The sequence below is a fragment of the Miscanthus floridulus genome, chromosome 19 (assembly GCF_019320115.1).
Source record: "Miscanthus floridulus cultivar M001 chromosome 19, ASM1932011v1, whole genome shotgun sequence".
Lineage (NCBI taxonomy): Eukaryota > Viridiplantae > Streptophyta > Magnoliopsida > Poales > Poaceae > Miscanthus > Miscanthus floridulus.
In genome coordinates this window covers 46571757-46583507 of record NC_089598.1, presented here as the reverse complement: position 1 = coordinate 46583507, position 11751 = coordinate 46571757, and positions in this window count along the sequence as shown.

Sequence of the window (11751 nt, the reverse complement as noted above, 5' to 3'; positions counted from 1 at the left end):
AGCCTTGTCTAACTCGGATCCAATCTGAATTAGGCTTCCAGCCCCTTAAGCGTGTGACCCTATGGGTTCACGCACACATAGACATGGCCCGAGTACTCCTACTTGACCATTAGTTGATAGCGGTCTCTAGCAAGGCATGTCAACTCCTATGCGTACGCAAAGATCATATCAGACAAACCACCACAAAACCGCATACTTGTTATTCCCTTGCTTCACGATATTTGGTCCAACTCATAGGTTAACACTTAACCCAAGCGCAGCCATGCATTTCTTGATCTAATCATTAGAGTGATCCAGTGATATCTCTCTCATATAGAGGGGCAAATTCCTTCTTGATTATCTATGTCTCATAGCATGTTTCCCAACAAAACCAAAAAACCACCTTTGTAACTACCCTGTTATAGAGTAGCATTTGATAGTCCCTGAGTAGGTCATTTCACATATTGAATACATACAACAATCTTAGGTCTAAGGACATAACGTACATGATGTGTATAGAGATAATAACAACATCTCACGTTGGGTCAGTCCAGCCCCATGTCATACATGTGCCCACATTATTAGTTTGACATCTCCATGTCTATGACTTGTGAAACATAGTCATCAACTAATAATGTGCTGATCCATCATTCATGTGTGTCCTCATACGAACTCTAACTTGGGAAAACATTAGAATAACCATACAAGTAAAAGAGTTTCATGAACAATTCACATAATTGTTAATCGATACAGGTTGTCTTTAATGGAAGTTCAATGAACTCGTAATATATCATGGATACAAGGCAATATAATCATCTCTATGATTATCTCTAGGGCATACTCCCAACACTGCTAACATCGGAAGGACCACCATCAGCGGTGGTACATGCTAGATCTGGACCTCTTACATCAACACTTGTCATGATCGAGCCCCAGTGTCATCGTTGATGACTGCCACACCAGATCTGCTACCCCTTTGTCGACGCTGGCTGCACCACTTTCGCAACTAGGATGACAAGAGGGCTATGCCGATGGCGTAGCGTAGCCAGGAATAGGAGAGGAGGTACCCAAATTTCTTTTATGATGCGTGCTGTACTCTAGTGGTTGAACCTGGGACATGTAGATATATAGTGACGGGGTTACATGTTTCTTAGTTGAAATGTAGTTCACATGTGCTTTATTCAAGTAATGGCTTCTGTATAAGCTGTAGTTTAGGTGCCTAGTTTGCATGCTCCTGCTCTATTTTGTTGACATTTGGTACAAGGTTAACTCAATAAATGCCTTTGTGATCTACATGTTGACATCCAGAATATCTCCTTGAAGCAGTGGAGTGTGTTTAGGGATAAGGTGATACAGATACAGATTTAGAAGAGCGACTACCTCTTGCAATTGAGGTGCTTGTTCTATCTTGTCATGTTGGGATGGGAGGGGGTTGGTTTAGGTAGCAGTGCAATTCAATTCTTTGTAGTGTGGATAGCAATGCAATTTTTACATGCTTGCCGCTTAAGTTTGTTTCTCCAATTTTAGGTTGTGGGTTGAACAAGCTATAGAGAAGTCCCTGCCAGTAGGGCAAAAGGCAGCACCGATATGGATCCTTGGCGATGGCAATCAAAGAGAGTGAAGCCAACTAGTCTAGCAGAGTTGTAGCATCTTGTAGTTCCAAATAGGTCCAAAAGTCAGCATGCACAAGGCGAACAAAGCCCTGTGAGGGACTGGTCACGTGAAGATGATCTTAGCCATGCTGAAGGGGAGACTCCAGCTCCCCACCAACAGAATGATCAAACTTGCGAAAGTTGGTACTACCTTAGACATGTCTATAAATCAAGTCACACTATTTGATATCCATGTTACTTTTCTAACAATTTGAATGTATGAAAACTATATAGTACCATTGCAGAGAAGAGCGAGGAAGTCGAGGCAAGCAACTAAGGGGGTTGGGCTTCACAAAATAACCCAAGAAATGGGAACAAGGATGCCCATCTTGGTTGTCAAGGGGAACAGAAGGCCACATGATCCATTGCAAGCTGCCAAGTTTGCCTCATAGACAAGTGTTGCGGGGTCAAAACAACGACAAGCATGTTGTTCGAGTTGGTATCAGAGTATGGGGTCTCTAGTGGCTCAAGTCGACTCAAGAACACAAGAATCACATAGAGAAGATGCAATGGTTTATCCTAGTTTAGGCCAATTCGGTCCCTACGTCCAGCAGCTAATGATCCTTATACTCAAGAGCACCCAAAATCCTTATACTCAAGAGCTCCCAAAATTGGACCCGAGGCTTAACATACGTGTATGTTAGCATCTCATCAATAGGTGTAGTAGTCAGGTCTCAGGTACCAATTTTCTTGCACTAGAAACAATACAAGCAACAGATCGAACTTCTCAATGGATTTGTGGCCAAGCTATCAGGAAGTATGTATATCCTCTTTGACATTCAACTCTACCTTGAGCAACTTAGTAATGGATTTAATTTGCATTCACACTTCTGCAGTTGAGGCTAGCCATTGATGACAATGATGAAGCAACAAAAGAAGCATGCATGAGTGTATTAAAATCTATTGTATGACAGACACGATATAGGTTCAAGCGATCTTACTTCAACGGCGTCCCCACTGATGAAATCAGAAAGACCTCTCCTGTGTCTTGCATGAATGGCACATAGTGGTGTGCACTTTTCCACATGTGGTTAAGTTCCGAGAACAAGGTGTGTGTGTGAACTCATTTATTTCTTGTCTAGTCTTTATGTGGTCTACTTGTGCTATAGTCTAACACAATTGTGGTTATAGGCAGTCTCGGAGTAGAACAAGCGAAATCGTGCAAAAGTCAAGTGCCACTAGGTTATAGGATCTCGCTCCTATATTGCCTACCTACAATCATATGTAAGTGATGGTTGTGTTACTCTTTTTATATCAAATACGCAATGTCTTTTGTGTCAATAGAAAGGCATGTGCAATTTTAACAGGACAAAAACATGAAGGACGCAGGACACAATCAAGAAATGCTCATTGAAGAACATGATCAACCTCATGAAGATGTTGATGCAGTGAGAATCCTCAACAACTTCCATTCCAGTAGCAACATGGGACTAAGCAATGCTGCAAGAGAAGCAGTGGTAAGTACCTTCATTTGCTTTCCTTGAAATCTGCTGAATTCATTAGCATAAAAGAAGGAAAAGTAGGAGTCTAAAGTGGCACCATCATTTTGAAGTTGTAATATTACAACGGTTAATATGTTACTATGCATTGTGCTTATGAATCTCTATCGATAGTAGGCTGAGGAAGACCTATGCATTACTTGTACTGAAATAATCTCTTGGTTCTGCAATTTAAGTCCTCTTCCTAATGTTTACTCCTTGGTTTTTGCTGGAAGCTATGGAAACTATACGAGCAAAACTTGTTGCTGATGTTGTTTCCAAGGTCCTCTCCCAGGCCGGCTGCAACACCTTTTCTTTGAAGAATGCTGGTATTAGGACAAGCTGCTCCAGACTCCGGGAATGGCTTGCTACTCATTAGGAAAGTTTAGCTATCCTCGTCAAACAAGTGGATCAACTAAAGAGGAAGGCAGAAAACACTAATAGGGAGTTTGCGAAGTTCAAGAAACAACAACAGGAGGAGTACAATAAGCTCCATGAGCATTCATGCTCTTAAGCACTGGTAACTCTCAGTCTTGTTGATGCAGTGAACATGTGGTTTGTTTGCTATTTTGATGTGAAATTTTGGTGGCTTGATATGTGAACTCTATCAGTGGTCTGCTGCTGAGCTAAACTATTGTTATTTGATTCAGGTTCAATATGATTATGCATGTACTAATTTTGTGCAGCAGTGTAAATCTAAAATCATTTTCTCTAATGTAAAGATTGCTGTGGACGTGGTAGATTTGGCACAAGCATGTTGTTAAATAAGAATGTAACACGTGGACAAACCAGTGAATGATACATGTAATAGCCATGCACGGCATGTGGGCCAATACAAATAAAATACGTGGTATAAATCCATCCAAACACATGGTTGAATAAGAAAAAGAAATGTGGGTAGCTCAGGGCACGACACATGGCCCGATAAAATACTGACACGCAGACGTATAACATCGAGACACGTGGTCGAGTAAAAGAAAGACACATGGGGTATTGTGGACATGCCAAGTGGACCAATAAAAACATGACACTTGGTCCAATGAAGAAGTGACATGTGACCCAACCGCAACATGACCCGTGTGCCAATAGAAAACTGACATGTGGAACAACAGGTTCTCGACATGTGGTCTAGTAAGAACCTGAAACGTGCAAGAACTAGAGATGACCATGTTGTGCAATAAGAAGGTGACACGTACCCAAACCATCTCCAATGGAACCGGCTATAGCATGTACACGTGGAAAGCATTTCCAACGGAAGCACCCGCCAGCGTGGCCGCCCCCTACCACGCATGCCAAGATAGTTCTATGACGATCAGTTTTCATCATAGATCAATCCAATTCTATGATGATTTTCTAGAATCGTCATAGAATTGCAAGAATGACATGACTTCTATGACAAACTGTTTTTCATCATAAATTCGCCATAAAACTGAAATTATGATGAATTTGGCTCCTTCAGTGATGAAAGCTGATCGTCATAGAAGTGGATATTCCTAGTAGTGTAACCCATTAGCAGCACGGGCATGGTGGTCTTGGCCAACGAGGCCATCATCATAACAGCCCATCGCAATGAGGGACTAAGTCTCTGAGCATGACTCAAGAGCAAGTGAGATTACAAATGAAAGTGATTTCATTCCATTAAATGGGAACAACCCAATTACAATATATAGCGGCCAAAATTGCTACCCTAAACCCACCTATGCCACTACCCTGACCCTAGACCAGGCCTCGGTTGGGGTCGCGTAGTTCGATGACAAGCCCAGGAAGGCCCGGCACCGCTCTCCCAACCCAGAAGTTAGGGGTGCCTCTATAGTAGCAGCGATGATGAGGGATAGGGCGGTGGGATAGGGCTAGGCCCTGGCCGCATCCTCTCTCCCACTTGGACTCCATCTCTGCGTTGGCCGACGACCCCCATGACTGCCAAGGTGCTCTTCTGCTGATAAAAGAGGGAAGCCCCAATGATCCACATCGCTGGAGTTATTCGCCCCATAGAGGAAGACAAAAGGGAAGGAGCATGGCGACGCACACGGTCATGGAAGTGCCGAGGGTGGTAGCAAACGAGGAAAGGACAATGTCCCTCAGCGCCAACCCTCACCCCCTCCATGCAACACCATGACCTTCCTGTTGCTGGAGTCCTTCCACCCTCGAAGAAGTAATCGCCTAGTGGACAAGACCAAGCTCACCTAGAGGGAAGCATCGCACTTCATCATCACCGTCATCACCGCTGAGAAGACAGATCTAAAGAAGAAGAAGAAGAGAAGGGGCCAGAGGAAGGGATTGAGGGCACCGCGTCCCTCGAGGGCTCCCCCTTTATAGCCCAGATGGTGTTCTATGAGCGGCTCTAGGCCCTCCGATCAGCCATCAGTGGCTAGAAGGGGCCCTAGGGAACCGGCTAGGCGCCCCTTCAATTCCCACAGCATGACCCTAGGTAGTTGCGTAATGACGGCCATGTAGTAAAGGCGGAGTCAGGGAACCACTGACAACAAGTCAAGTCCCTACTCCACTTTCCACCACATGCGATGCCCACTCTGTGCTCACCTCCTCGTGGGACTTAGAGGGATTCGGCTCCCCCTAGGGCCCATCGGCTATCATCGATGGCTTGGATCCACACGTAGCAAGTGCAGCGGCTCCTCCTCCACCACATCTGCTCCTCGTGGCCCCGATGTCCCATCTCCCAAACGAGACGGGATGGCGTGGGGGTGCGCGCCATAACTCCACCAGGCACGACAGCCTAGACGCCATCAACCGCCCACACAAGACATCAATAGATAGGACATGCTCAGAAGCCACCCTTTCCACTAGCAAGGAGGCCCACCAACAGCCTCAGGGGCTGCGCCAGCACCCGAGAAGGAGCAGCCCGACCCTTCGATCGATAGGCGCTCGAGTGGCGCATCCCCCAAAAAACAACCAACTCCTCAGAGTTGGGTCAGGAGACGCTGAGCGAAGGGCCCAACAAGGGTCCTCGTCCAAGGCTCAGCGCGCTCCCCACTCCCCGATGTATGGATGCTAGAGGTCAGCCCCAAAAGGCTAGCTTGAGAAGATTGGGGCTGGCTACCACAGCCCACAGAAAGGTGTGGCACTTTGGATGATCAGATTGGAGCCAGAGCCCAACGCTCTTGATCACTTGGCCCACAGTAGGCTCCGATCAGAAAGGAGGGCACCCCCAGGCCTAGGGTCGGTGACTCCCAAATGAGTTCACCGAGCCCTCGCTCGAGTCAGAGACCCATGCGACATAGACTCATGAAGGGATCAGCTCCATCTTTGCTTGGCCTCGACAGCCGAGGAACACCCAACACATTGGAGAAGAAGGCCCCAAGCAAGGCGCAACACCCTTGTTAGTAGAAGACATCCCCACCAAGGAGGGTTCGGTCACCAGCACGCCAAGAGAGGCCACAAAGGGCTCGGGGGCTCCTAACAAGATCCTAACATATGGGTATATTAAGCCTCGGGTCCATTGGTTCTTGATCAAAGAAGACCCCTCTGACTGACCCCTTTAGGATCGCCTAGAGGCTCGGGGGCTATGCCCATCGGGCATGCTCATGCGCGCCCTCTTGTAAAGAGACCCAGCCAAGCCTGACTTGGCCATGACCTCCACCTGGGCCTCAAGCACCCGATCTACGGTGCATCCAGGCCTAGCCCTTGGCTCCTGCCCGGCTAACCACACCAGCTATTGGTATTTATTAACGCACATAGATAAATCCGTAAGCTTTCAACCACAAGTATTCAAAGTTTCATATCCATAGGGAAACTTTGTGTCGGTGTTTTGAGTAAACACCAACAAGTAAAATTGTATTATTGTGCGTCTGGTCTAGATGGTGTGCTAAGAAGACACAAGGTTTATACTAGTTCAGGCAGAATGTCCCTATGTCTAGTTCTTGGCTGCTGCTTGTATTACTTAGCACTGAAAGTTCATAGTAGGGGTTACAAATGGGCGAGAGAGGGACTGGTCCCAAGTCTCTGGTGATGTGTTGCTCGTGATGAGGTGCGGTGAACTGATGCTGCGTGATGCACTTGTTCGATGTCCCTTAGTGGGATGCCCTACTTTCCCTTTTATAGCCAAGGGAAAGCAGGGGTTATAGCCGAAGGGAAGAGGGAAAGAGAAAGATAAAATAGGCTCCCAGAGGTGTGCCGTTCTCCTCTTCACGTGGGTCTCTCTGACCCTGTAGATCGTGGTAGCATCAGCGTCATACTGGGGTCCTATTGGCTGCTGTAGCATGCGTGCGGGCGTCATGCGTTGTTCTTGTCTTGCATCCCATTTGAGCGGATGGAATGGTCAAAGAGTCCCCTGACAGGGGCCATGCAGGGGGCTAGCGGTACAATGCTAGTTAACTGATACCGATCGACTAATGTTGGATGGTGGTTAGGCAGGGAGTTGGTAGCATAGTGACCACATGTCCATCACTGTGGGTGATGTGAGTTCCCTGTAATGACATGTTGTGGGGATGGGTCATGCTAAGATGTGACCGCTCCCTGCATGATGCTAGAAGTTTGACCTCGAGTAGTACTTTCTGGCCCGTAGTGGTTGGCGGTGACGTAAGCTTCCATTAGGAAGTATATCTGAGGGATTGGGTGAGGTGGAGCCAGCCCTTAGATGTTGGCCGAGGTGGAACCTACCCTCAGGGGTCGGCCGAGGCGGAGTCTACCCTCAAGAGTCTGCTGAAGCATGGTCTATCCTTGGGAGTCAGCCAAAGCAGAGCCTGCCCTTAGACGTCACATGAGGCAGAGCTTGTCCTCAGACATTAGGCGAGGTGGAGCCGGCCCTCAGACGTCGGGTGAGGCGGAGCCGACCCTTAGATGTCGGGCGAGGAGGAGCCAACCCTCGGGGGTCGGACGAGATGGAGCCAACCCTTGAAAGTTAGCCGAGGTGGTGCCAACCCTCGGGGGTTGGGCGAGGCGGAGCCTGTGGCCCCAGTGTTCACTGAGGCAAAGCCAACCCTTGGGGTCAGACGTGGCAGAGCCCATGGCCTCAGTGGTCAGATGAGGCGGAGCCCAGCAAGAGGTGTAGTCGCGCTCTTGACCAATCAGATGAATCAATGTTGATGGTTATTAGCTCCTCCTCTTAGGGTACCCTAGTATTGGTCCCTGACAGTAGCCCCTGAGCCCCCGGGTGATTCAGGTAGAATCACCTGGGTGTTTTTTGACTTGTCAGTGGGTGTGCGTGAGCGCACCTGGTGGGTGTAGCCCTCGAGCCTACAGAGGAGTAGAATACTCCTTTGGATGTTTTTCAAAAGGGAGGACTCTGAGGGTCCTGGCCTTCTTTTGTCGTCCATGGCATGTCTAGGGAATGGTGATTCCTTCTTGCTGAGGTTAGACCCTTCGCAGGTATGGCCATGAGATTTGGTGGTTTGTTAGCTGGATAGTTTGATTGCGGTCTTAGCATCCCGTTTCACGGGGATCTGGCTAGGGTCAGCCTAGTTAAGACTAGATCGTGGACCAAGATGCCCATGGCACTCGTGTGCCTAGGTACTAGCCACTTGTGGGGCTCATCCCTTTCCATCCCTTATTGTAAGGGTGCCACAAGGTGGAGCCGGTCCTCAGATGTTGGGTGAGGTAGAGCTAGCCCTCAGACGTTGGGTGAGGTGGAGCCAGCCCTCATACGTCAGGTGAGGTAGAGCCAACCCTCAAGGGTCGGACGAGATGGAGCCAACCCTTGAAAGTTAGCCAAGGTGGTGCCAACCCTCAGGGGTTGGGCGAGGCGGAGCCTGTGGCCCCAGTGTGCATCGAGGCAGAGCCAACCCTTGGGGGTCAGACGAGGCGGAGCCCATGGCCTCGGTGGTCAGACGAGGCAGAGCCTAGCAAGAGGTGTAGTTGTGCTCTTGACCGCTTGGATGAATCAGTGTTGATAGTTATTAGCTCCTCCTCTTAGGGTACCCTAGTATTGGTCCCTGATAGTAGCCCCCGAGCCACCGGGTGATTCGGGTAGAATCACTTGGGTGTTTTTTTGACTTGTCAGTAGGTGCATGAGAGCGCACCTAGTGGGTGTAGCCCTTGAGCCTACGGAGCAGTAGAATACTCCTTTGGATGTTTTTCAAAAGGGAGGACTTCGAGGGTCTTGGCCTTCTTTTGTTGTCCATGGCATGTCCTGGGAATGGTGATTCCTTCTTGCTGAGGTTAGACCCTTCACGGGTATGGCCATGAGATTTTGTGGTTCGTTAGCTGGATAGTTCGATTGCGGTCCTGGCATCCCATTTCACGGGGATCTGGCTAGGGTCAGCCTGGCTGAGACTCGATCATGGACTGAGATGCCCATGGCACTCATGTGCCTAGGTACTAGCCACTTGCGGGGCTCATCCCTTTCCATCCCCTATCGTAAGGGTGCCTAGAGCGGCTGTCGAACCTATTGATGGGCCAACCGTCAAACCCCTAGGCCTAGACAGGATGTAGAGGTGTTTTTTATCTGTATTCTTCTCATTCGCAATGAGTCATGGCCCGCCTAGGGAGGCAAAATGTCTAGCGAGTCTTCTAAGGGAAAGGATAGGGATTGCGTGCGCATATCCCATGACATGACATTATAGCAGATCGTGGCAGGTGCGAAGATCTAGGCAGAAGGTTGGTTTCCTTGCATCTGTCGCTCCTATAAAACCAAAGGGTTTGCCCCTATGGTTTCATACTTTGCCTTCTTGCCTTCATATCTGCAACCTCTACCACCAATCGCCTAGGCTTCCTTCATCCGCATCCTAGTTGCCATCGAGCTTGCATCCACCTGCCCTCATCTTCTAATGGATCCATGGTGCCTCTCTGACATCACCTTCCAGCGCATGGAGGGCCTCTTCTATCGTGGTCTTCTCTGCTCATGGAGCGCGGCCGAGGAGTGGCTGCTGCCCGATGAGGATGAGGAGGACATGTCGTCACTGCCCGATGGCTATGTGGTGTCGTTCACGCACTTCCATGAGTGTGGGTTCGCTACCCCTGCTCATAGATTTCTTTGGGGGGCTGCTGCACTACTACAAGATTGAGCTATAGCACCTCAATCTCAATGGAATCTAGCACATGGTGGCATTCATCACCCTATGTGAGGGATTCCTAGGGACTGGTCCCCACTTCAATCTGTGGTGGTACTTCTTCACCATCGCCCTCTAGAAGAAGTGGGAGAAGAGTAACAAGCAGGAGCTACATACGTCGATGGGATGCACCGGCATCCACCTCTGGAACAACCGGGTTGATGAGTACCCAGTGATGCAGCTGTCGACCTCCAATAAGGGGTGGCATTCATAGTGGTTTTATCTCAAGAACAACACTACCGCTCCCCTGCTGGAGTTCACCGGATGCCTAATCGAAGAGGCCTCAGATTCATGAAGGAAGTGGGGTGCCCTAGAGAAGGACAAGAAGAAGATCTAGGACCACCTCGCCGCCATCAGCATCCTGAAGGAGAGGGGCCTGAAGGGGTCGGGCATCATCAGGGCCTACCATGCGAGGAGGGTGGCACCGCTAATGAGGCGCACACTTCCGCTATATGGGATGGCACTCGAGGCATCATTCGTTGGGACGGTGCTGGCCGAGGGAGAGCTCTCCCCCTCTGAAGTCACGTAGCGCATCAAGGAGGTGATGGAGCTTTCATAGGACAACACAGGCATCCCTCTTGATTTTGTGTACCTAGTGCCAGGGCATCCTCTGATGTGGCTGGAACCAGGCTACACTATCTTTGTAAGTTTCCTCTCCTCATGCCTCCTCTACAATTGATCTCTGGACCCCTTGACACTAACATTGAGATGGGGGGACCAGCCATGGGAGCTCATCCTCTCATATCACCTAGCTCCGCTGCCAAGGGATTTGTCCGTGAGGGTGGCGAATCGCGCTGAGGGCGAGCGGCTTAGGAAGGTGAAGGAGGACAAGAGGAGGAAGAGGCAGTGGAAGCTGTGGGCGTGGGAGTGAGGGGAGGCCACCGATAGTGATGACAATGATGATGAGGAAGACGACAACGAGGTACTCGACAACATCGAGTGGGATGACCTAGAGAGCGAGGATGTGCTGATAGGTATCCGCTCATCCTGGCAGGAGTCAGGGCCCTTCCCATTCCATAGAGGGGAGGGTGTGTCCGTGGGATCAGTGAAGATAGGACCGACCATCGGCCTGGCCCAAGAGCCAAAAGGGGTGGGCGGATCTGCCGCAGCGCCCGAGGTGCAAGTGTAGATAGGTGGCTCCTCCAACATGCCCCAAGATGCAAGGGGAGTGAGCCCTCTGCTAGGGAGCAGGGGGCGGGGTCGAAATGGCCCTGCCCCAATGAGGTGGAGCAGGGGTCTGGGGGTTCGCCCCCAAACGTATCCGCCGCCCAACAACACCAATGTAAGTCATCAGTTCATCTGTTTTTGTCTATTTTCATCATGACTTATGATTTTCTTTCTTTGCAGCGTCATGAAGCGGCGTAATCGTTTGGCGCTAGTGCCAAAGAAGAGCATCACCCTTCAAGCAGGGCGGTAGCTATTGGTTGGTGTCGCGCTTGTTTTGGGCGGGAGCGGTGCTGGTGTGACCGCGTCACTGTCCAGTTAGGCGCCGCCCATGGTGGTGCCCGTGCCCTCAGTAGAACAAGCGGGTGCAGGGGCCCAAGGGACGCCCTTGGATGTCACCGAGCAGCCGACGATGGAGGCAATACCACTTCCGATGATGGGGCGGATGGAGCTACCTTCCACGCTGGTGGCACCAAC